This window comes from Schistocerca piceifrons, chromosome 3, assembly GCF_021461385.2.
Source record: "Schistocerca piceifrons isolate TAMUIC-IGC-003096 chromosome 3, iqSchPice1.1, whole genome shotgun sequence".
In the NCBI taxonomy this organism is placed as follows: Eukaryota; Metazoa; Arthropoda; class Insecta; order Orthoptera; family Acrididae; genus Schistocerca; species Schistocerca piceifrons.
Genome location: NC_060140.1, coordinates 772,252,499 through 772,278,249, shown reverse-complemented (window position 1 = coordinate 772,278,249; position 25,751 = coordinate 772,252,499).

Below are 25,751 nucleotides of genomic sequence, written 5' to 3'. Positions count from 1 at the left end.
AGGCAAAAATTGAGGGAAGTCACGTTATGTACGGTATATCATGAAGATTGTAGTTGCGATGGAACATTTATTAATGGTAAGAACACAGTATGTCTCAAACCTTTTGGGTCACATTGAAACAGGTAACACTGGATCCACAATCAATTATACTGACATAGGGAACCAATGGTAGGAAATGCATATTTATTGTGTTATGGGCATACACAGCATACACCAACTAACAACAATGTAGCTCATAGTAACTGTTTAGTGACGACCGCCAGTATCAATAAATGTACTGCAAAAGTGCTTGCAGTTTGTTGCACTCTTGCAAAGATCTCATGTGTCTATTGTACACTGGAACAGGCAGCGGGTGATGCACAGCGTAAAACACTGACCACCAGACATACGTACTGTACACAACTTAACTCACAGAACGTGTGTCATGTGATGACCAAATGCTGCACACACCAACACATTTACCTATATACACAGCCACTATTCCCAGTATCAGTTGTCCACTGTTTCAGACAGATTGTGATATGTCTACGACGAGGTATGTTACTGTTTACAGTGTATGGCACATAGCCAATGATAGAATGTTAATTGTCACAAGATTTGGCAGACAGCCATTTAATGTACAGTGTGGTAATATGTTGTGCCCATAAAGCAGCATGAATGAACAGAGAATGTTTTCCCAACAGGCATCATCCTAACTGGAAGAAGTTTATCTCTGTGGGTACAAGCTTACGAGAGATGGAGTCATTCAAGCCACAGAGGACTTGGGAAGATTTCCTCCAAAGGTATGTCTGAACATTAGACTTTGAGGGGATGGTATTGGAGCATGCGACCAACACCCATCAATAAGCACTCATCATCTTGCCCATGAAACACACACTTTGAAGGCTACAGTGTGGAGAGTGCTGGTGGAACAGGTGTTTATCATAGCAGAAGTGTGCAAACTCTGGGACCAAAGAATTCTGAGCACCACATTCACTTCTGTCTGTGGATCATCCACCACAGTGCTGTAGTGCTAAACTTCATATTGTTTACAGTGTTCATGGATGAAGCCTCATTCACCCAACGATGGTGTTTTCAAGAACTGTAATAGCTATGTCTGGAGTGAGGACAATCCCCACGCCACCCACATAGGTGGCCTCCAGCAACGATTCTCTGTTAATGTTTGGGTAGGCATTGTCCAAGATCACCTATATGATCTTATTTTCTGCTTCCCCTTTCGACTGATTCACACTATCTGGTGTTCCTGCGAGACATACTTCCATGCATGGAGGCTGTACTCAACGCCAATGTCCACACGCATCTGAAGAGCATGTAACCTAATTGTTGGGTTGGAAGTGGAGGTCATGTCCCATGGCCAGTACAATTGCTGGCTCTCACACCTCTAGAGGTTTTCCTACGGGGTTATGTCAATATATTGGTGTATGAAACTCCTTAGAAACAGATGAAGATCTGCTTGCTACATCCAAGCTGCCTGTTCCCTGGTACAGCAGACACCAGAGATCTTTGAGAGAGTGTAGCAGAACTTCATGCCTCATTGTCATGCATACACTGACAGTGGCGATTGTCACTTTGAGCAACTACTTGTCACTAGGCTGTGTATGCTGTGTATGTTGATAACAAAATAAATATGTGTCTCTGACTATTGGTTCCCTATCTCAATATAATCTGTTGTGGACTCAATATTGCCTGTTTTAGTTTGATCCAAACGGTCCGAGACACCTGTATGGAGAAAGGCAGATTAACTGTTCTTCAAAGTAATGATCAAAGAAGCCTTGCTTCTATACCTTTGATTATTAATTTCTTAGTAAAACATCTGCAGACCAGTATTATTCTTACAACAGTATCTTTCCATGAAATGGTAACACACATTGTAGAGCTACTTTAAGAGTATGGAAAGATTTAGGGGTCTAGTACATGCATTGTTCAGTTTACCCTCATGCTGTTCCAGAGTGGAATGAACTTTGATGTCACTTTTGGCTAGAGTAGCGTATGTCTCACCCCACATGGACTGTAGACATGTGTGCAGTGGTAGTTTGAAATAAACACATCACTTAAACTGCTTCCCACAGATAAAGTCACACTATAGTTTAGTCCCTCTAGATGTCATGTAAGTGCATCTATGTGCTATAAATGGATTTTGTGCATTTTAATAGTTTTGTGTGGTGTTACATTCTTGGAAACCAATCATGATGTAATAGATCCATTTCATTAGATAGTACACTGTTTGACCGGCAATCTGTGTGGACTGATATCACAAGTGGTCGGTGCACAGTGTGATAGGTATGCAATACTTATTTAGACTGAGTCTCTGTACCAATCATTGATCCGCTACAATTCACTACTGTCTTCTGGTGCTGCTATCTGCTTGTAGAAAATGGTATCATCTGCGAACACACTACATCTGTGTGTATATATGGAATTCAAAAATCTTAGCAGTTATCCACACGCTTTCAAATCTAAAGAGTTTCCTCATGGGTCACTCCTTCTATACTGTTGAGGAGTTCCTTGAAAAAATTATCTGATTCTTATGTTATATTGTTTACTGCGTTTACTGAAGCTTACGGTTTGACTGTTTTTGGATTCATAAACATTTTATTTTTACCTGTTATTACTTTATTTTGTAATTTCATGCACTGACACGTTCCATGACCTTGGAGATTTGCTCTTCAATTTGGATCTACGGAACTTGACGTATAAATAAAATAAATAAAACGTCTGCATTTAAACACATACTGTGCAAGCCACTGTACAGTGCGTGGTGGAGGGTACATCATAACAATATTTTCGATTTTTTCTCCTATTACACTCTCACATACTGACAGAGGAAAAAATGTATGTCTGTATGCCTCTGTATATTGTGAAGAAAGCAGCTCTCATAGATCGACTCTGAGTGATTTTGAGTGCGAAATTTGATTATTTAGACTCGAAAACAACCCATTTACTTTCAAAGTTAATCAAAGAAACCGAATCATAGTTTGGTAATAAACTGCAAAAGAACATAAAACACAAAAAATCCCGGAAATAACTTCGTAAACAATGGGTTGTAACTTGGATCAGTTGTAAATGAACGACCAAACAGACTCGCACTTGGTCATGAGTATGTGGTATTATGGCATCCCACTAATGTAAAGATAGTTTACAGAGCTGATAGCTCTCAGATTTAAAAGATCTGCCGTTAGCGTTCTGTGCACCAATTACAAACGAGCAGCCTTGCTATGATTGGTCGGCACTCGGAAGTCCAATGGCGAACCCCACATGTCACACGGCCCCAATCCATCCCAAGCCATTCGCCCGACGTGAGCAGGTATTATTTTACTAGGCGCTGTCATTTGTTCCAAGCTGTCTTTGTTTGCTTTGCCTGTTGTGGCAGGCCAACGACATCCAACCGCAAAAGTTTTAGACGCCTTGTTACTAGTTTCCCAGCATACAAGCGGTTGTTGATGGTCGTCGCCGATTAGGATCAGTCTGGAATAGCCAGACTCTAGGTTGCTACCTAGGGTGTTCGAGTGCCAGGATTCTCTTCAAGTGGACCAGCTCACATACACACAGTCAAAGGCCAGATAAGGACTATTCAGTTCACTCAAAACTTTCTTTCTCCGACAAATTTCATTTCTGTAGTAGTACCGCTCGGGTTTTCCGTGACCAGCAGTGCCGACTCTGACCCTCACTATCACCTCTCGCATTCCCATTGCCACAATATGTTTGTTCGTGATATTGCACAACACAACACATAACACACATGAGGCACACACACGTGGAAGGATGACGGGGAAGTCCCACCCCAAGACAAAAAAGAAGGCGTCAAGACCGCAATCACAAGATGCGGAATGTGCCCGTACTTCCGAAAACACATCCGCCCCAAAGCGAAAAGTAACGGACGTTCCACTAGATTCAAACTCAGATAGGGAAGTTACTGTATTTCTCCCAGCAGAAATAACCATAGAAGTAGAGATGGTACTGAACTTCCCAACGTAAAAAGATGTGATGTACTTCCACAAAATGCAATAGGTGATTAATTCGGACGGCACCAAACGCGCAAAACCACTTGTACCTCCAGAAGTTGTGCACAACATCAAGGACTACATCAAAATACTTAAGACAACAGGGCCCATCATGGAGGGAAACCTGAGAACAAAATCCATAAAGAACAAAATTACGTACAACTTCTCAGAACTGGATCACTTTCAAACTCTTTGCAAGCTCTTTGACAGTGAAATGATATTCTACTTTACACATGAACTCAGTCACGTAAAACCACTGAAAGTTGTGATATGTGGGTTACTAATCAATTTGACTCCAGAAATGATTCGTGAGTGCCCTGTAGCTCTCAACCTCCCACTCACCAGAGTAGTTCAAATGGCTGAACCAAAAGAGAACGGCCCAGTGACCATTTCATGATTGAATTCGAAAGTACGACAGCTATGCACTCTGTTTCACCTCAGCGTCACTTTCTATTCCTGCCGTGCTCCAAAAGCGCCCATACAGTGTCAAACTGTCCAAATACCTGTTCAAACATCTACCATGGCTCACGTCACTGAGATCTTCCCCCTCAATGCGTATAATGTGGCGCAAATCCTAAAATTGCAAAGTGCACCAGACCATACAAGATAATTCCAACCGCTGCAAACTGTGGCATCGAACACACTGCCAACTGCAGAAAGTGTCCCAAATACCTAGAAATCCTAAATGGTTGGAATTGAAGCTGGACGACCCAGCATGCCCCACCATCACAGCCAGAATTTCGGGCTACAATGGCCCAATTCCTAGCTAGTCCGAAGCAATCCGGAAATGTACTAAATTTTGCTCCATCCACACAGACAACCGCAGTACCCCACGACAGAATCCCTTAGCGTCCTCAATTCCAACAGCAGCCTCATTCAGTTTCCCAACTAAACATCCGAAAAGTTGTCACCACAGTGAAAGAAACAGTCCAACAACTCTGACAAGCATCAGACCTATTTTTAAAATTCAACATTATTTATTCAGCAGTCATGAAATTCTTTGATGCATCATATTAATAATAGCAAACCATTAATACTCACGAATTGGAATGCCAATGGCATTCATTATGAACGTTAGATTTTAGAAGAATTCCTCGACACACTTAGAGTAGATGTGGCGCCCACAGAGACGCATCTCCAGCCACAATAAAGGTTCAAAATACTGAAATACATAATGCTCAGAACCTACCAACGCGACAGAGAATACAGACTGGGAATACTCGTAACAAACCGGATTCCACATAGACATATAGTGATGCCAACACTGATAAAAGCGGAGTACAACCATAGAGCTGCAAATAGAAAATACCACAGTGACATTAATGGCGAAGGACAGTTCACCAAAATTACCCAGTATCGAAGGAGCTGACCTTAAAGCTCTGACAGACCTAGCATGAAACATCTCAGTCGGTGGGGACTTGAACTCAGAACACCTCAAATGGCACTGTATGGCAAGAAACAGAAATGAACGGATCCTACATGTCTTCCTCCGTGGTAGGAGGGGCGGATTTGTTGCGGCTGCCGATATTCCTATCCACTTCCCACGAAATCACCAACATAGAGCCGATAGCCTCGATTTTTTATCCTTAAAAACATCTGCTGGAATATTAACACATTGTCATAAACAACCTTGATTCCGACCACAACCCTGTCCTCCTCACACTGGGAGGAAATGTCCATCATTCTGCTGACTGGCGAACAATAAAAACATCCCACACAAACTAGGACCTATTCAACACGTTTGTGACAAATAACGTCCCAGATATTCCTGGCGTAACAACCAATGGATCAATAAATCGAGCTATCCAGTCACTTACGGATACCATCACAGAAAGAAGCAAGGAAGCCACCACACCAATAACCTGTCATACCAAATCATCCCTCCCGCAGCAATTACAGAACCTCCCAGCTGAAAAGAAGTACTACACATGTCGACAGTAGGCATATAGGGACCCAGCCGACCACCAACACACTGACTGTCTGGGCAGACTAATAAGATCAGAACTGCAGGAACATAGGAAAAACTGCTGGGAGGTGACCTACAGAAAGCCGAACGAAACCCTGAAAAATTCTGTACAGTAACAAGAGCCATAAAAAACCAACCAATCTGTACCAAACCACTACATGGCCCAAGTGGGCTGGTATATGACCCAGACAGCAAGTTACAAGTTAAGACCGACACCTTCAAGTTCCAGTTCATCGACCTCGTCCCTTCGTCTAAAATCCCAACACTCCGACACAAGGAAAGAGGCTGAATTGTCTCGGGCCTTGAAAGACAGGGGTCCAGTACCCGTCCGATGCATTAACGACGATCTTACACGGACTGCCACCTACCACAACAAAACACGTAAATTTACATAACAGATGCACTGCACACGTGGACAAAAACACTCATCACTCCAAAATATACGTTAAAACACATGCAATAACAGCCGAAATAAAATAAAAAAGAAATTTAGAAGTTGGTAACTCAAATATGTCAACATAGAAATACTCTTTGTCCAAACTACATTTATTTTGAAGAAAATATATATTAAGAAAAGTTTGTCATATAAGAGAAAGAAATTACAATTGATTCCATATACAATGCTTTGGTAAGTCTTTACAGGGGGATAGCGCTTGGCGTTGTAGCTTATTTGTGTGTGTGATCTTTGCATATTGACGTCGACGACCGCTCGTTGATGCTGGTGGCGTAATTATTGTTTCTCCATTAACCATAAATTTCCATGGATACATCCTCTTGCTTAGTATATAATTCTCCTGGCGAAAATATTATAATCCGTGGCATGTCTTTTGTCATGAGCCAGTCGAACGTAGTCGTTGTTGTGTAGATCCAGTTTTCTACGTGCACGACAAAAACGGCTCTTACACACGATTCCGTTATCGGTGACCCGTACACAGTTTTCACAGTTTTAAAACAGTATAAAATTCACCTTGACACGCCGATCGCGAAAGTACAGTCCAGGCGCTTTTAGCAGTCACAATCTAGAGATCACAGCTCTGGCGAAAACGGTACCACAAGTCATAAACAGCTTGCAAGTTCAAATGGCTCTGAGGTCATCAGTCCCCTAGAACTCAGAACTACTTAAACCTAACTAAACTAAGGACATCACACACATCCATGCCCGAGGCAGAATTTGAACCTGCGACCGTAGCGGACCCGCGGTTCCAGACTGAAGCGCCTAGAACCGCTCGGCCACTCCGGCCGTCCAGCTTGCAAGTCTCCACGACGGCAGAAAATTTTTAATTCGAGCGGCAGTTCATTGACTTGCAAGCAGGACAAAAAGTTTAATGCATATTAGTTTAAGCAACTCCGTTATACGCTAACAGTGCGGTTGTAACAATGGCAATCACTGTCCGTTCGCGCGTACTTGTCACTACTATTAAAAGAGCTGAACGAAGCTCACAGTATTCACAAAGTCTCACATTTTGTTTCATAACGTCCACTGTCGAAATTTAGTTTAGTGGCCGAACAATAAGAACGTGGCCACAAATTTGCGTGGGTTTCTATCTAGCATGATTACACAACACGTACGTCCACGCGGCAATTTACATGAATGATTGCCTGTCGAACGCGCGGACTCCTAACGATATACACTCATCAACCAGAACATTATGACCACCGACCTACTATCGATATAAACCCGTCCAAGCGATAGCAGCGTCAGCTGGCGAAGAATGACTGGTCAGACACAATCACAGCGCGTGTTGTATCAGTGAGTGTGCTGTCCGAGCGTAGACTGGCGAAGGCGCGGTGTTGCTGCCCATGCTAAATGCTGACAAAGTTTCGCTCTCAGAGTGTAAATTAAAATAGACTGTGTCAAAGCATGTGAAGTGATATACCAACTGACCATCAAAATGGAAAGTAAACAGATGGACACTAACGAAAAAAGCCGCCCATACTGTCGCAAGCCAGCACCCAGCATTATGCTAAAAATAATGATGGAACCTCGAGAAACCATCTGAAGATGAACCTGGAAAGGTTCGAAAACCGGTCCATGGAATAAAACATAATTATTCAAAAAAAGTGACTGTTTGCAGTTTTATGTAACTTATTTAAATTCAATTAACAGTCACGGGTTCTAAAATATCCGTAATGGATAAGCTTAACATTTGTCTACGTAACATATTTCAGTGATTAACATTGCTAGATCACAGGTTAATGCAAGCGCGAGATACGCCATTGTAAATGTGAGATTCTAGTGCTTTAATAACCTGTGAAACCACCAGTGTGTTGACTGCAAGCATGCAAACGTACATCTATTGTGTTTTACAGGTGCCGGATATGAGTTTGGTTACAATACAGGGCTGGTTAGTGCTGGTTGTGGATAACGCTGGTGTTGTTTTGTGATTATGTCCCTTACGTGCTCGAATGCAGATAGATCTGGTGATCGAGTAGACGAAGACAACATGTCGACTCTCTGCAGAGCATGTTGGGTTACAACAGTGGTATGTGGACGAGCGTTATCCTGTTGGAAAACACCCTCTGGAATGCCATTCATGAACGGCAGTGCAACAGGTTGAATCACCAGACTGACGTACAAATTTGCTGTCAGGCTACCTGGGATAACCACGTGAATCCTACTGGTGTCATATGAAATCACACCCCGGACTATAACTCCAGATGTAGGTACTGAGTATCCAGCAAGAAGACAGGTTGGTTGCAGGCCGTCAACTGGCCTTCTTATAATCGACGCTCGGTCGTCAGTGGCACCGAGGCAGAAGCAGCTTTCGTCACAGACCTCCACCTTGCCCCCCAAGGAGCACTCGCTTGATACCACTGAAGTCGCAAATGGCGGTGGTTTGGGCCAGTGGAATGCACGCTATGGGGGTTCTAGCTCGGAGCTGTCCTCGAAGATTTGTAACAGTTCGTTGTCTCACTGTAGTGCCAAATGCTGCTCAAATTGCTGCTGCCGGTGCAGTACAACGCGCCAGAACCATACGCGAACATGATAGTCTTCTCTCTCGGTAGCGCCACATGGCTGGCCGGAGCCAGGGTTTCTTGCGACCGTACATTCCCGTGACCACCGCTGTAAGCAGTCATGTACAGGGGCTACATTGCTGCCACGTCTTTCTGCAACATCGCAGAATGAACATCCAGCTCGTGGCAGCCCTATTTCACGAACTTGTTCAATCTCAGTGAGGTGTTGATAATGGCCTCTTTGTCGCTTAAAGGCGTTCTTGACTAACATCAGCTCACCACGTCCAGTCTCAAAGTAACTAACGCTCTCGATCGTTACAGCGTGTATTTAAATAAAACCTGATTAGCCTCCTATGCGACTGGTGGGAACACATGGTAGTTGACCGGCGTGCAAGTAAACTTTCCAGACAATCAAGAATATTGTTTTAATTCTTTTCCTATACTGTCCATGGAGATAGCTGACTTAGTCTCCAAAAAGTCGCTATAAGTATATACAGAAGTGCTATGTTAAAGCTGGAAGAACATATTTTTTTACAATACAGAACACTGTTCTCCACAATACTGTCGAATATAAACATTACCGAATTAGGATTGGTTCGTACAATCAGTGTTATCCCACAGGTGTTAATAAAAAGAACCAATGAGAGATTTAGGGTACAAAACACATGTGTAACACTACTGTGAAACTTAATTGTTCTACAGAAGCAGAACACATGGTTCACGTATTGCCACTCCAGGGGTAGCGGGTGTCAGATCATACACGATGGTACTACTGTGACGATACTGTGGCGATATGCATTAGCTTACATGATGCTTCAGACATGACATACTTACATAGAAATTTAAGCAGATAAACCCCAGTACACGTCTATCTAACTAAAGAGCGAGGTGTTAAGCAAGGCATGGAATACAGCATGCACCTAAGGCTGGAAAGAAGTTTGCAAAGTTTTTAAAAACTGTGTAATAACTGAAGACCAAGCTGTGTTTTCTGCCATGTCTACTAAGCCCACAGTACCATGGTATGCATCTAGAAGACGGAAAGAAGTTTGCCAAGTTTTTAAAAACTATGTAATAACTGAAGACCACTTGTTTTTCTGAAGTGGTTAACTTCTATATAAATTATGTGGAACACAGTTACACATAGACTCCAACACCATTAAAAATTCGGTAGCCACCTTACCAAATTTATAAAGTGTCCTGACTAGAGAACAAGGTAGTATTAAGCTATGCTTTATAACTACAGTGTTTAGCTTCGTTTAATCGGATTGGCGAAGTTGCTATTTTAATTTCTATTGCTTGAAAGTAACACTAGCTGAGTTGAAGGAACTGTTGGACACAAATTCTATGAATCACTGATGTGGAATCGAAAACTGAGGCATGTCTTAGCCACAGTCTAACACTTGACACAGTTGCCTACACTGTTGCGGCTGGAAGCTATTAATAGCTATGTGTCAGTGTGATATGTATGCGGACGTCGCAGAACTAATGTAGACCTGCCGTATAATTTTCTTGAAATGGCGGTCACCTGGTGTTGGAACGTGAATATGGTGCACGTTTTGTGTGGTACATGACGCAGGAGTATCTGTCGTGTCGGTGGTGAGGGTGTCTCTGTAGGCTTGCAAATGGTTCAAGTGGCTCTGAGCACTATGGGACTTTTGAGGCAACCAGTCCCCTAGACTTGGAACTACTTAAACCTGACTAACCTAAGGACATCACACACATCCATGCCCGAGGCAGGAAGGATTCGAACCTGCGACCGTAGCAGCAGCGCAGTTCCAGACTGATGCGCATAGAACCGCTCTGCCACAGTGGCCGGCTGTAGGCTTGCAGTTTGTGCTGGCAGTCACTCTCGAATCACAACTTTGCAACTGTGCGTCGGTGGACATTCCGAAAGTATTTTTGCCTTCACCAGGACGACGGTTTCCAGTTGCTTACCGTAATACATAAGTATGATTGGGATTAGACGATGAAAATACTCTCCACCTTATGGTGGCATCTGATTTTCGGTACAGCATACGTTAGCATTTCTGGCAAGAGGTTTGTGGAATTACCTATAATGTAATCTATTGTAAACGGTGTAGGGAGTGGGAGTATGGGTTAGGTAAGGCCGTGATTCTTTAAGGAGCCATTAGAACACTTTACTTGCCAGTCATAGAACCCTGTGTGGGATCAAAACCATTGAATATGTCGCAAAGAGATCGGGGTTTTGGTGTATGTGTCGTTTTACTGTGCAATGACGCAATATAGCTGTGAAGCTACAATATAAGTGTCACTTTAGTACATGTAGACTGCTAAATTTACTACTTAACAATATGTTTCGGGGCAAAGAGTAGTGATATGTGTATAAAACACATGTGTGTTGTATATTGTAAAATGCAAAGGCTGGTGATAGATGAAGTGGTTGTCTATGAAAAGAAGATAGCAGTGCCTGTAGACAGTAGCGAACTGAAAAGCATCAAAGACTGGTACAGAAAGTGACTGTAAATGAGTATAAAGTATTGTTCATGCATAGGAGAAGAAATTCAGTCTATTTTATTACACTATTACTTGATATAGTAACTACTGTAAAATACATAGGAGCAATCATCTGGAGCTACCCGATTTGGAATGACTACATAAATCAAAAGCAGATGCCGGTCTGAGAGAAATTTTAAGGAAATTCTAATTCATCCACGAAACAAGTTTACAAAATATTACTACTGTTCAAATCGCGTTAAGTGATTGGCTGTGGCCGACCTGCGAAACAGCTGCATTAACGTGAATGGTCCAGTGGGTAGTATTGGAAGTTCCATGATGCTGCTATTACAGTATCAGGTTCGTATACCTCATTCAGAAACACGTAATAGAAAGCTCGGGAAGGAGGCGTCATATTTCTGGTTTAACACCCTGGGCAAATTTAAAGAAACTGCATTTAAGGAAGAGTATCGTATACCCCATTCAAAAACACGTAACAGAAAGCTCGGGAAGCAGGCGTCATATTTCTGGTGTAACATTCTGGGCATATTTAAAGAAACTGCATTTAAGGAAGAGTATGATACCGTTGTACTACCTCCATCATATGTCCATCGTAGCGACCATAAAAATAAAATAAGAGAGATTAGAGTATGCACAGAGGTGTATAGACAGTCATTTCTTCCGCTATCAGTATGTGAGAAAGGAAGAGGGGAGAAAACCAATAATACTTTTACGATGTACTCTCCACCATGAAGTGTATAGGGGCTTGTAGAGTATCTGTTTAGATGTAGATGTAGGCTGTAGGACGATTGCCTTGTCTATACGAAGATAGCAGTACCAGAAGGTAGTATTGAACTGAAGAGGATCAACGATTGGTACAGAGACTGGATCTAATTAAATATCGCCTACTGTTCACACAAAGGAGAAGAAGTATTGTTACACTAATGGCGAAAAGAGTAACAGCCATATAATACCAAGGTCTAACCGTTTCTGTGATCGAAAGTTGAATGATTACATAAAGCAAAAGCATGTGTTTTTTTGGGGATGGGGGAATACATTCAGTTGGAAGAATATTAATGGAATGTAGCCCATTCACGAAAGAGGCACTCTGCAAAAAACTTATTCAACTGATTTATTTGTGAATATTGCTTGTCAGCTTGGGACCCATATCAGGATGAATTAATAGAAGATCCAACGCAGATTGACAACTTTGTGACTAATGGAATGGTATTGTTCCACTGTGGCCGGATTCTGAGAATTTTGCTGTAATATCTATAATTCTTCATTGACAACGACACATTAGTTCCAATGGCGGTGAGCTGAGTACTGGAATTACACAAGCAAGAGAGAACATTTGAAACGTCTCCTTTGAACAATTCTACAGGACTGTGCTTAAACTGACACACAATATTTTGTTAGCGCAACGCAATCTGACTTTCAAATTTCCCTACAAAAGAATGGCCCTGACTAACATTAAACTATACCTTTCACAAATCACTTACCTCACAAAAATCTTCGCTGCTCAAGCTACTGCAATACAGCGAGCGCCACTACTGCCAGCTAAATAAAAGATTCAAACTATGGAAGGCACTAACTACTGATAGGGATAGTTAGCAAATGAAAGATATTAATAGAGAACAAACAATGTATTTACCTTGATATCATCATATATAAATATAGCAGTTCATGACAAATTACAAATCTCCGCCATCTCTCTCCCCACATCCACCACTGCTGGCGGCTCACCTCCAACTGCGCAACGCTACGCGCTGTTAACATCCAGCTGCCCCTCTACAATGGCAGACAACAATGCAAACTAGCCACAGACTGCACACAGCACAGCCAGTGATTTCATTTTCATACAGAGAGCGCTACGTGGCGGCGGCGTTACCAATATAAGAACCTAAACAGCCTACTTACATAAGAACCTAAACAGCCTACTTACATAAAGAAAACATAAACAGCCTACTTACATAGAGAAAACATAAACAGCCTATTTACATAGCCCCCATGCTCCCCACAAAAAATTTTACAAATTTTTTTTGGGCAGTGGCCAATAATGATTTGATAAAATTTTTCATAATTACAATAACAAAGAAATCAAATGCACACACTTATTGATACAATGTTGGTCAAAAGCTAACCTTTTCTCACAGTCCATAAAGACAGTCCTCATCATTCGTCACAGTAAAATTGCAGTGTTTTTCTCAAAGTCTGAGCAGTAAAAGAAAATGCACACATAAGTAGTGGATTTCCATGCTGTCTTGAAGAAGTAGTGTTGTCCTTCCAATGGAAAGACAGTGCTGATTCTTGACATGCAGACATATGAAACGTCCCCTTTGAACAATTCTACAAGACTGTGCTTAAACTGACACACAATATTTTGTTACCGCAACGCAATCTGACTTTCAAAATTCCCTACAAAAGAATGGCCCTGACTAACATTAAACTATACCTTTCACAAATCACTTACCTCACAAAAATCTTCGCTGCTCAAGCTACTGCAATACAGCGAGCGCCACTACTGCCAGCTAAATAAAAGATTCAAACTATGGAAGGCACTAACTACTGATAGGGATAGTTAGCAAATGAAAGATATTAATAGAGAACAAACAATGTATTTACCTTGATATCATCATATATAAATATAGCAGTTCATGACAAATTACAAATCTCCGCCATCTCTCTCCCCACATCCACCACTGCTGGCGGCTCACCTCCAACTGCGCAACGCTACGCGCTGTTAACATCCAGCTGCCCCTCTACAATGGCAGACAACAATGCAAACTAGCCGCAGACTGCACACAGCACAGCCAGTGATTTCATTTTCATACAGAGAGCGCTACGTGGCGGCGGTGTTACCAATATAAGAACCTAAACAGCCTACTTACATAAGAACCTAAACAGCCTACTTACATAAAGAAAACATAAACAGCCTACTTACATAGAGAAAACATAAACAGCCTACTTACACATTAACTGCAGAACACAAGTCCAGGTAAGACTGATGACCTCAGACGTTAAGTCCCATAGTGCTCAGAGCCATTTGAAACAAGTCCAAGTAGAGTTGGATCACATGCTACGCCGTCCTATAGTGACACGTAACTGTCCAGTCTTTGAGCTGAACGTTCACCTAGCACTGGTGATGCACTGGAGAGCACTCGCTGTGGCACTGCCGTCGAATGAAGCAGGCGCCCTCGTATTGCCTTCTCATGAAATGAAATTGCGTTTGGCATTTGTGGCCGGGATCCCCTTTTCGGGGATCCCGGCCGCGTAGTGAAAGTCTGTAGAGTTGACGCCACTTTGGCAACTTGGGCGTCGATGCTAGTGAAGTAATTATGAGGACGACACATACACGCCCAGTTCCTAGCGACGAAATTCCTCGACCCGACGGGGAATCGAACCCAAAGCCCCTATATCGAGAGTCAGCAACGCTAACAGCAAGACGAGCTACTGACACCTTCTCATGAGCGGCACCGTATACGAACGTTGCGGTCGTGGTAGCAGCATAATTATGTAGGCACACCACCACAGTTACGCTAAGCAAAACAGGTAAAACGCACAGAATACCATTTATAATGCATAGATGAGAAACCAACACTGGAATTCCATATGTGTATGTCAGAACAACTCTCAGGTCGGCTTTTGTGTACCAGGCAAATAGTCGTAAATCCAATCTGCATGTCACCTAGAGGCCTTAACTACAGTTCGATTCCATCTTTGGAAATAAGTGTGGGTAATGGGGTTGTTTCTAAAATAACTGCCTCTAGACTCTTGTGTACTGCCCACGGCAGGAGAAACACGCTACGCTGCCGTAAATATGATATCGAAGCCATTCCACTCTCGAATAGCATGTGGCGAAAATGAACAACGTATGTATTAAGCCCCTAAACCTTTCCATACTCTTAAAGTAGCTCTATATGGTGTGTTAGCATCTCACGGGAAGATACTGTTGTAAGAAATAACGCTGGTCTGTGCATGCTGTACTAAGCAATGTGTAACTGAAAGTGCAGAAGCAAGGTTTATTTTATCATTTCTCAGGAGAACAGTTAATCTAATAGATATGTACTGATGACAATTAGCAGACACGATTTCAAAATCAGGAAGACGACAGTTGTGGGAGGTCACATGCTGTACATCTTGAAGACTGTAGTTTTAACCTAACATTTATTATTGGTAAGAACATAGGAAAAGGAAGATTAACTGTTACACGAATAATTAGGGTGAAAGAAATGGAAAGGAAATGGACATGCCTGACAGAACAGAAGCCACTCATATCCGTAATTCCATGGGTGTGACGGCTCTTTTAGGTAAAAGTCTCAGTATGGATGCACAGCCAACGTCCGAAGTCCTATGGGAATCAGAAATCTGTGAGTAAGGGATTAATGGGTGGCTGTCCTTGTGGTGCAGCAAGCGGGAAGTTGGGAATTTGGGTCTGACAGAAAGCACGTCCGGATGGATGAGACAGCGAAGGCAACTGTCCTAAAGAAGTAGAGTAACTGGGATAAACACCTGATCCAGCATAAATTTTGAACTCTCGCCGTTGCATTGCAGCTATGTCCTGTGTGGCTGGAAGTCATTATTTTCTTCTGTTGGATATGCGCGACAGAACAGACGCCACTCTTACCTGTAAATCTGTGGACATTATGGCAGTCTGATGAGACAGTTTCTGTGCGGATGCACAGCCTACGTCCGAACCCCTACGGTAATCAGAAATGTGCAGTATGGGGTTAATGGGCGGGGGTCGTTGCACTGCGGCAAGCAGGAAGTTCGGAATTTGGGTTTGAAAGCCAGTATATCTGCATAGTCGAGGCGATTCTGTAATAAAAAACTGCGTAAAGTAATCAACGATCACCTTGAAGGGATGTCTCGTGACGTCCGCCCAGACCAAACGCAACGAACAATACCGGAAAAAAAGGCGGTTGAGCAGCCATGGTAAAGAAGTGGAGCATCTGAGTTCGATTCCAGGCCTGGCACAAATTTTCAACTTTTGCTGTTGCATTGCTGCAATGTCGTATGCAGTTGAAAATCGTTGTTTCCTTCCTTTCTCTTTCCCGTGCCATTTCCTTTCCATTTCTTTCACCCCAATTATTTGTGAACGGTTAATTTGCCTTTTCCTATATTCTCACCACCAATAAATGTTCCATTAAAACTACAGTCTCCAAGGTTTACAGCATGTGGCTTCCTGCAACTGTCTTCTTCCTGTTTTTTAAATGGTTTTTGCTTATTGTTATCAGCGCATATTTTCCTGTAATTGTTACATCACTTTTTCGCCGTCGTCCAATAGTGTACACATCCTCTATTATTTCAATAGAAGTAAACTCCTTCCACAGCTACAAAGTAGGAGGGCCCCTATAACTTCGGCATGACAATGGCAGCGCTTCATTTTGAGACGAGACCAGTTACCTCTTTCTTATACAGGGTGTTTCAAAAAGAAAGAGCAGATTTCAAACATTTATTTCTCAAAAACTACAAATGATAGAAACACAATTCCAACGGTCCTTCACTCAATATGAGTACCAAATGTTACACAACAAATATCAAAACTGTACCTCAATATGAGCACCATTTGTTACACGACAAATATCAAACCGGTATCTCATTTCTTGCCACACACGACGCAACTGGTCTTTAGTTACCGAATTCACGGCCGCAACAATTCGATGTCGTACCTCTTGAAGAGTAGCGGGCATAGGTGGGACATAAACACAGTCCTTTATGTACCCCCACAAATAAAAATCGCAGGGAGTAAGGTCTGGTGACCTGGGAGGCCACAGACGATGACATTGATCTTGTGCTCCTGCTCTTCCAATCCACCGTCCTGGAATGGTGTTATTTAGGTACCGTCGTACAGGTTCAGAGAAGTGTGGTGGGGCGCCATCTTGCATGAAGATGAAGTGATTTGAATCTTCCTGAAGTTGAGGAAATAGCCAGTTTTCTAACATGTCCAGGTAAATGGTTCCTGTGATAGTTTTCTCCATGAAAAAGAAAGGTCCATAAACTTTGTTTACCGAAATTGCACAAAAGACGTTAACCTTTGGTGAGTCTCTTTCATGTTGAATAACGTCCCTCGGAGTTTCACTCGCCCAAATTCGTACGTTATGCCGATTAACTTTACCAGAAATGTGAAACGTTGATTCATCTGAAAAAATTAATCGTTCGGCAAAATTGTCCTCTTCCATGTCCTGTAGAATTGCAGTTGAAAATTCGAACCTTTTGTTGTGGTCGTCAGGACGCAATGCTTGCAATAACTGCAGTTTGTACGGCTTCATGTGCAGACGGTTACTCAGAACGCGCCATACCGTTGTTTTAGACATGTTTAGTTCGTGACTTGCCCGTGTCGTGGATTTTCTAGGGCTCCTTTCGTAAGCTGCACGGACACGCTCGACATTTTCATCCGATGTGCGTGGACGACCCGTGCTTTTTCGCTTGCAGATGCAACCATCTTCTACGAATCTGTGATGCCACTCATAAATTTGCTTATGACGAGGCGGCTGTTTGTTGAATTGACGGCGGAATGCACGTTGCACACCAACAATGGACTCTAACTTTGCAAATTGCAGCACACAAAATGATCGTTCCTGTGGTGTCGTCGCCATTTTCCTACAAACAAACGCCAGCGCCACTGCGGATTTGCATGGAACTTCTGCGCGGACCATTGAAAAACTTTGAACCTTTCTCTGACAAGAAACGTTTGAATTGTGTTTCTATCATTTGTAGTTTTTGAGAAATAAATGTTTGAAATCTGCTCTTTCTTTTTGAAACGCCCTGTATAGGATGGTCGGAAATTCCCGTTACAGACTTCTAGGACTTGTAGAGGGGAATGAGTACATCGTATTTTGAATAGGAACCCATGTCCGGAAACGTCATCCAACGAGACTACAGAGGGTCAAAGTTATAGGCGCGGGCGTCTGTAAATGTACGTATAGATGGGGTGATTCCGTGATGATGTTACAGACTTTCTAGGATGATGGAGAACGATAAATGTATTAATTTGAAGTAAGGATCCCTGTACCGGAAACGAACGAGTCGAGAGTTATAAACGAAAACCGTTCTGATACCTCTGACAGTTGAATACGTGTACCGGTTCTTGCGTTGCGAAGACTGTAGGGTTGGTAACTTTCAGTGGTGGTAGTTTGGACAAAAACGAGAAAAAATGTCCAGTAAACGTGGGCTCTAAATTGCATACCTAAGGAGCTATGACCATTCGTTAATCTTCGCTAATGTGAAACACATCTCCTCTACTGAGCAAGTGTTCATAGCTGTTAAGGTACGCACTTTAGAGCCCACGTTTATTGGACATTTTTTTTAGTTTTTGTCCACACTGCCACCACTGAAACTTACCAACCCTACACTCTTCGCAACATAATAACCGGTACACGTATTCAACTGTCAGAGGTATCAGAACGGTTTTCGTTTATAACTCTCGACTCGCTCGTTTCCGATACAGGGATCCTTACTTCAAATTAATAATTTATCGTTCTCCATCATCCTAAAAAGTCTGTAACATCATCACGGAATCACCCCGTGTATACGTACATTTACAGACGCCCGCGCCTATAACTTTGTAACTTTGACCGTCTGTAGCCTCGTTGGATGACGTTTCCGGACATGGGTTCCTATTCAAAATACGATGTATTCATTCCCCTCTACAAGTACTAGAAGTCTGTAACGAGAATTTCCAACCACCCTATTAACCCCAAGTTTTCTGAAAAAATACTACGTTGTCACTATTTGCTGCACATTCGCTTCCTAACTACGGTTACGTCTCAATAATAGCCGCACGTTTAGTCTGTCACACCAGTTGCTTAAATAACTACCTAATTTTACCAGAGGTTATGGGGAAAAGTAGTACCATTCGTCAGTACTCTGGAAGGGGACTGACAGGTGTATTGTAGGCGATGTCTTCTGTGCACCTCATCTAGAGGCCGTAACCTGCAATTCGGTTCCTTCTTGGGAATGAGGTGAAAGTATTGGGCTTTTTAGAAAACGAAACACACTAAGCAGTTTCGAAGTGGGAAGAAAGAAAACTGGCGTTCTACGGATCGGAGCGTGGAATGTCAGATCCCTTAATCGGGCAGGTAGGTTAGAAAATTTAAAAAGGGAAATGGATAGGTTGAAGTTAGATATAGTGGGAATTAGTGAAGTTCGGTGGCAGGAGGAACAAGACTTCTGGTCAGGTGACTACAGGGTTATAAACACAAAATCAAATAGGGGTAATGCAGGAGTAGGTTTAATAATGAATAGGAAAATAGGAATGCGGGTAAGCTACTACAAACAGCATAGTGAACGCATTATTGTGGCCAAGATAGATACGAAGCCCACACCTACTACAGTAGTACAAGTTTATATGCCAACCAGCTCTGCAGATGACGAAGAAATTGAAGAAATGTATGATGAAATAAAAGAAATTATTCAGATTGTGAAGGGAGACGAAAATTTAATAGTCATGGGTGACTGGAATTCGAGTGTAGGAAAAGGGAGAGAAGGAAACATAGTAGGTGAATATGGATTGGGGGACAGAAATGAAAGAGGAAGCCGCCTGGTAGAATTTTGCACAGAGCACAACATAATCATAACTAACACTTGGTTTAAGAATCATGAAAGAAGGTTGTATACATGGAAGAACCCTGGAGATACTAAAAGGTATCAGATAGATTATATAATGGTAAGACAGAGATTTAGGAACCAGGTTTTAAATTGTAAGACATTTCCAGGGGCAGATGTGGACTCTGACCACAATCTATTGGTTATGACCTGTAGATTAAAACTGAAGAAACTGCAAAAAGGTGGGAATTTAAGGAGATGGGACCTGGATAAACTGAAAGAACCAGAGGTTGTACAGAGATTCAGGGAGAGCATAAGGGAGCAATTGACAGGAATGGGGGAAATAAATACAGTAGAAGAAGAATGGGTAGCTTTGAGGGATGAAGTAGTGAAGGCAGCAGAGGATCAAGTAGGTAAAAAGACGAGGGCTAGTAGAAATCCTTGGGTAACAGAAGAAATATTGAATTTAATTGATGAAAGGAGAAAATATAAAAATGCAGTAAGTGAAACAGGCAAAAAGGAATACAAACGTCTCAAAAATGAGATCGACAGGAAGTGCAAAATGGCTAAGCAGGGATGGCTAGAGGACAAATGTAAGGATGTAGAGGCCTATCTCACTAGGGGTAAGATAGATACCGCCTACAGGAAAATTAAAGAGACCTTTGGAGATAAGAGAACGACTGGTATGAATATCAAGAGCTCAGATGGAAACCCAGTTCTAAGCAAAGAAGGGAAAGCAGAAAGGTGGAAGGAGTATATAGAGGGTCTATACAAGGGCGATGTACTTGAGGACAATATTATGGAAATGGAAGAGGATGTAGATGAAGATGAAATGGGAGATACGATACTGCGTGAAGAGTTTGACAGAGCACTGAAAGACCTGAGTCGAAACAAGGCCCCCGGAGTAGACAATATTCCATTGGAACTACTGATGGCCGTGGGAGAGCCAGTCCTGACAAAACTCTACCATCTGGTGAGCAAGATGTATGAAACAGGCGAAATACCCTCAGACTTCAAGAAGAATATAATAATTCCAATCCCAAAGAAAGCAGGTGTTGACAGATGTGAAAATTACCGAACTATCAGCTTAATAAGTCACAGCTGCAAAATACTAACACGAATTCTTTACAGACGAATGGAAAAACTAGTAGAAGCTAACCTCGGCGAAGATCAGTTTGGATTCCGTAGAAACACTGGAACACGTGAGGCAATACTGACCTTACGACTTATCTTAGAAGAAAGATTAAGGAAAGGCAAACCTACGTTTCTAGCATTTGTAGACTTAGAGAAAGCTTTTGACAATGTTGACTGGAATACTCTCTTTCAAATTCTGAAGGTGGCAGGGGTAAAATACAGGGAGCGAAAGGCTATTTACAATTTGTACAGAAACCAGATGGCAGTTATAAGAGTCGAGGGACATGAAAGGGAAGCAGTGGTTGGGAAGGGAGTAAGACAGGGTTGTAGCCTCTCCCTGATGTTGTTCAATCTGTATATTGAGCAAGCAGTAAAGGGAACAAAAGAAAAATACGGGGTAGGTATTAAAATTCATGGAGAAGAAATAAAAACTTTGAGGTTCGCCGATGACATTGTAATTCTGTCAGAGACAGCAAAGGACTTGGAAGAGCAGTTGAATGGAATGGACAGTGTCTTGAAAGGAGGATATAAGATGAACATCAACAAAAGCAAAACAAGGCTAATGGAATGTAGTCTAATTAAGTCGGGTGATGCTGAGGGAATTAGATTAGGAAATGAGGCACTTAAAGTAGTAAAGGAGTTTTGCTATTTGGGGAGCAAAATAACTGATGATGGTCGAAGTAGAGAGGATATAAAATGTAGGCTGGCAATGGCAAGGAAAGCGTTTCTGAAGAAGAGAAATTTGTTAACATCCAGTATTGATTTAAGTGTCAGGAAGTCATTTCTGAAAGTATTTGTATGGAGTGTAGCCATGTATGGAAGTGAAACATGGACGATAAATAGTTTGGACAAGAAGAGAATAGAAGCTTTCGAAATGTGGTGCTACAGAAGAATGCTGAAGATTAGATGGGTAGATCACATAACTAATGAGGAAGTATTGAATAGGATTGGGGAGAAGAGAAGTTTGTGGCACAACTTGACCAGAAGAAGGGATCGGTTGGTAGGACATGTTCTGAGGCATTAAGGGATCACCAATTTAGTATTGGAGGGCAGCGTGGAGGGTAAAAATCGTAGAGGGAGACCGAGAGATGAATACACTAAGCAGATTCAGAAGGATGTAGGTTGCAGTAGGTACTGGGAGATGAAAAATCTTGCACAGGATCGAGTGGCATGGAGAGCTGCATCAAACCAGTCTCAGGACTGAAGACCACAACAACAACAACAACCTCGAAACAAAACGCTGAGGGTGCAGTACAAATACCGCGCACAGTCCCAGAGCTGCCAGTCACGATTTTCTTTTTAATGGTATGCATTTCGACCGGTAGGTGCACCCACATTAACCCATTAATAAGAGGAATGCGCCGGCACGCTCCTCCAATCCCTAGTCAGCGATGGGGGGCGTACCAGCGCGCTTGCCCAGACTCTCTCTCAATGGCAGAGCATGCCGCCCCGGTCGCGACCATTCACTTATACGTTTACTTCGCTCCGAGACAGTCCCCTGCTAAAATACATGTGATATGTCAGCTTTCTGAAAGACTTAGAGGACCACGAGTACGTCCTCGTTTCCCAGTATCAATTGCAATTCGCCAGCAGTTACTCTGCAACCTCAAGCTGCATAGCACCCGCATTTTACGAATTTTACCCGATTTTTATGTTGAATCCGAAAATAAATCATTCTTTCTTTGGTATCTAATCAAGATACGATAGCATATTATAGAAGGTTATTGGAAAAAATAGCTTTTTTTAGTAACACACACGTTATTCTGATTGACTTAACATTTGGCAGTAATATTGTTCATAAATATTTTTCCGTCCTACTAAGTAAACTTATGTTCCAGTCAGAATGGTTCGCACTGGAGAAGGTGAAAGAAGGTTTGGCGGTCCTGAACCTATCCCACCAACTTCCTTAGATTCCATGCCTTCGGCGTTAGCACCCACGCTGTAGACTTTCACTGTTCCCCCTACTTCTTGGCTGTTTCCTGTAGCAACCAGGTTTGTGAACGTGCAATTTTCAAAGATTATTATTACTTTTTTGTATTCTGGCTGGCGGTTTATGATCAGAGTGAACCAAATACTCGGATGGACAAACAGACAATATTGCAGTTGTCACAAAACCACATCCTAAGTGTTCTATTCCTATTTGTACTCTACTCTTATTAGTGTCTTTTATTGTAGGCATTTTACTTGAAAAATATTAATTTGTTTTGTAAATATTGCTGGAAGACCAGTATTTGTTTAGATTCCTTACTTTGGATCCGATTTTGCAGGCTATTACCTGGAATAAACAACTCTGAATTTCCAGATGGGCTTTAACGTATGTTCATTTATTTTTGTTTCGTTCCAAACAAAGTGTAAGAGGTATGCGCTATATGCGCTGCCTGCAATAGGCAAGGCATAGGAGAGTCTCTGACCAGAGAGCAGTATGTAGTTAGTTGTTGCTTGTCACTAGTCGGCAGTAGTCGGCAGTAGTCTGCGTGAGTCGGCAGTAGTCGGCGCGTGTCTGCGCTTGTCTGCAGTCTGCTCTGGTCGGGATTCTGGAGGATGAGTATTATTGTAGAAGGATGTAATTAATTCCATACCAAATGAATCTACTATGCTATCTCCGACTGTTATACTGAAAAATGTTGAAACTCCTAACAAAATTAAAGAATTAGTAACCTTTCCTACATCTCGTCGACTACGACACCATGAAATAATTGACATTGCGCTGAACAACATCAAACGTGCCTTAGAGCGCCGGAGAAGACAGCAAAAACAGGTTTGTACACGTCGTGACTTTCACATTGGACAGAAGATATTAGTACGCACACATTATTTATCTAATAGAGGAAAAAATAGATGTAGTAAATTTGAGCTTCTATATGCAGGTCCATATCGAATTCGCAGCATTCCTCACCCCAATGTAGTACACGTCGAAACTCTGAGTACCAGAAAGACCAAAGAGAATCACCATATCTCCAACATCAAACCCTTTATTGAATGAACATACTTTATGATTTATCACACTGTAATGCCATTTCCTGTTTTTATGACCTCTTATGCAATTACATTCACATGAAGACTTACTAAAGATTATCGTATTTTTTCTTGGCAAGTGCACGGCAAGGTAAGGTTAGCAGGTCGCTCTTCTTGTCGTTACACATCAGACCGTGCACATTTTTCCAGATGAACTTACACATTTTATGACCACTTATGCAATTTTATTTTTGTGAATACTTACTGCTGATTATCGTATTTTTTGTTTTTGGCAAGTGCCCGGCAAGGTAAGGTTAGCAGGTCGCTTTTCTTGTCGTTACACATAAGACCGTGCACATTTTCCATTTTTCATGTATGTATGATTGTTTTACTATTTTGTTCGTATGCACTATAAAATATTTAAGATGTAACAAACACCAGTTGACTTTGACATTTTGCCTTATGATATCTCAATATCGTGACTATTTTACATTTTTTTTTCTTTTTTTTTTTTGCTGCTACATTGTGATACTCTGTGTACATTTTTGCACCTGCACACTGTCTATGTTTTTGACATATTACGTTTTCTGTCATGCTATGCTGTATGCTTAATTATATCACTAGAAACCAGTTTTTATTTAATGGGTATATGATTTAAATGCAAAACATTAATCATTGTTCATCATTTTCAGAAAGAAATAACGTGTAAAAGAAATAAATTATGGGAATTTCACCTTCGGAATGAACGAAAGAAGATGCAATACCTCGTTACGAAGAGTAAATGGATCAGAATTAACAAGAATATACTATACCATCGTATGATAGCAGTCTTAACTAATTTTTTCTTTCAGAATACGAGGCGATTGATGCAGACTGTCAGAAAGAACTACACATCTTAGTTTTAGTGATGAAATATGCTAGAAATAAGGAACTTTATACTATGAATAGTTATATTATGAAGTGACTTTTTTTTTCAGATGATAATGAATGATGATGAATAGTGATGAAGAATATGCTAATATGGAAGTTTTTCTTTACAGGTGATGATAATAATGGAGTTATGATGATATGGATAATGAAGTTTTTCTTTGCAGGTGATGATAGTAATGATAATGAAGTTTTTCTTTGCAGATGATGATAATGTTGAAGTTTATGTATTTATGCTATGTAGTTATTTAAGTATTTATTGCAGTTCTTCTTGACAGTAAGTCTTATGTCGCATGGTTTAATGACTGAAGGTTTTGGAAAGGACAGCTAGAGAACATATATATTTAATACACATTTCATTACCTGTTAATTCGAAGTTCACTACTTTTCAGCATAATATGCGTTTCTTCTTTCAACTTAATAATCCATTTTGTATATTTTGCAGGAGAAATTATTCATGAAATTAATGTGCTATAAGCAGTTGGTCATTAAACCTGTGTCATTCATGAATGTGATCACATATACTCTAATTGTTTCATTACCTTGCTACAGCTGACTCATGACAAATGACGTTACACATCTTCATTTGCAGCAATAAGTCAAAAGCAAATATTGTTATGCCCCAGCAATTAATTATCGATCCCAATGCAATGCATTGCTAGCACAAAAAAAATGTATTACCAGTCCCAGATAATGATACCAATTTAAAAGAGTTATGAGTAATACTGAATGATGTTTTCCAACTACAGACTTGAGTAATAGTTACAGAGTGTTACATTTTTTAAATATGTCATATGTCACTTGAATGATGA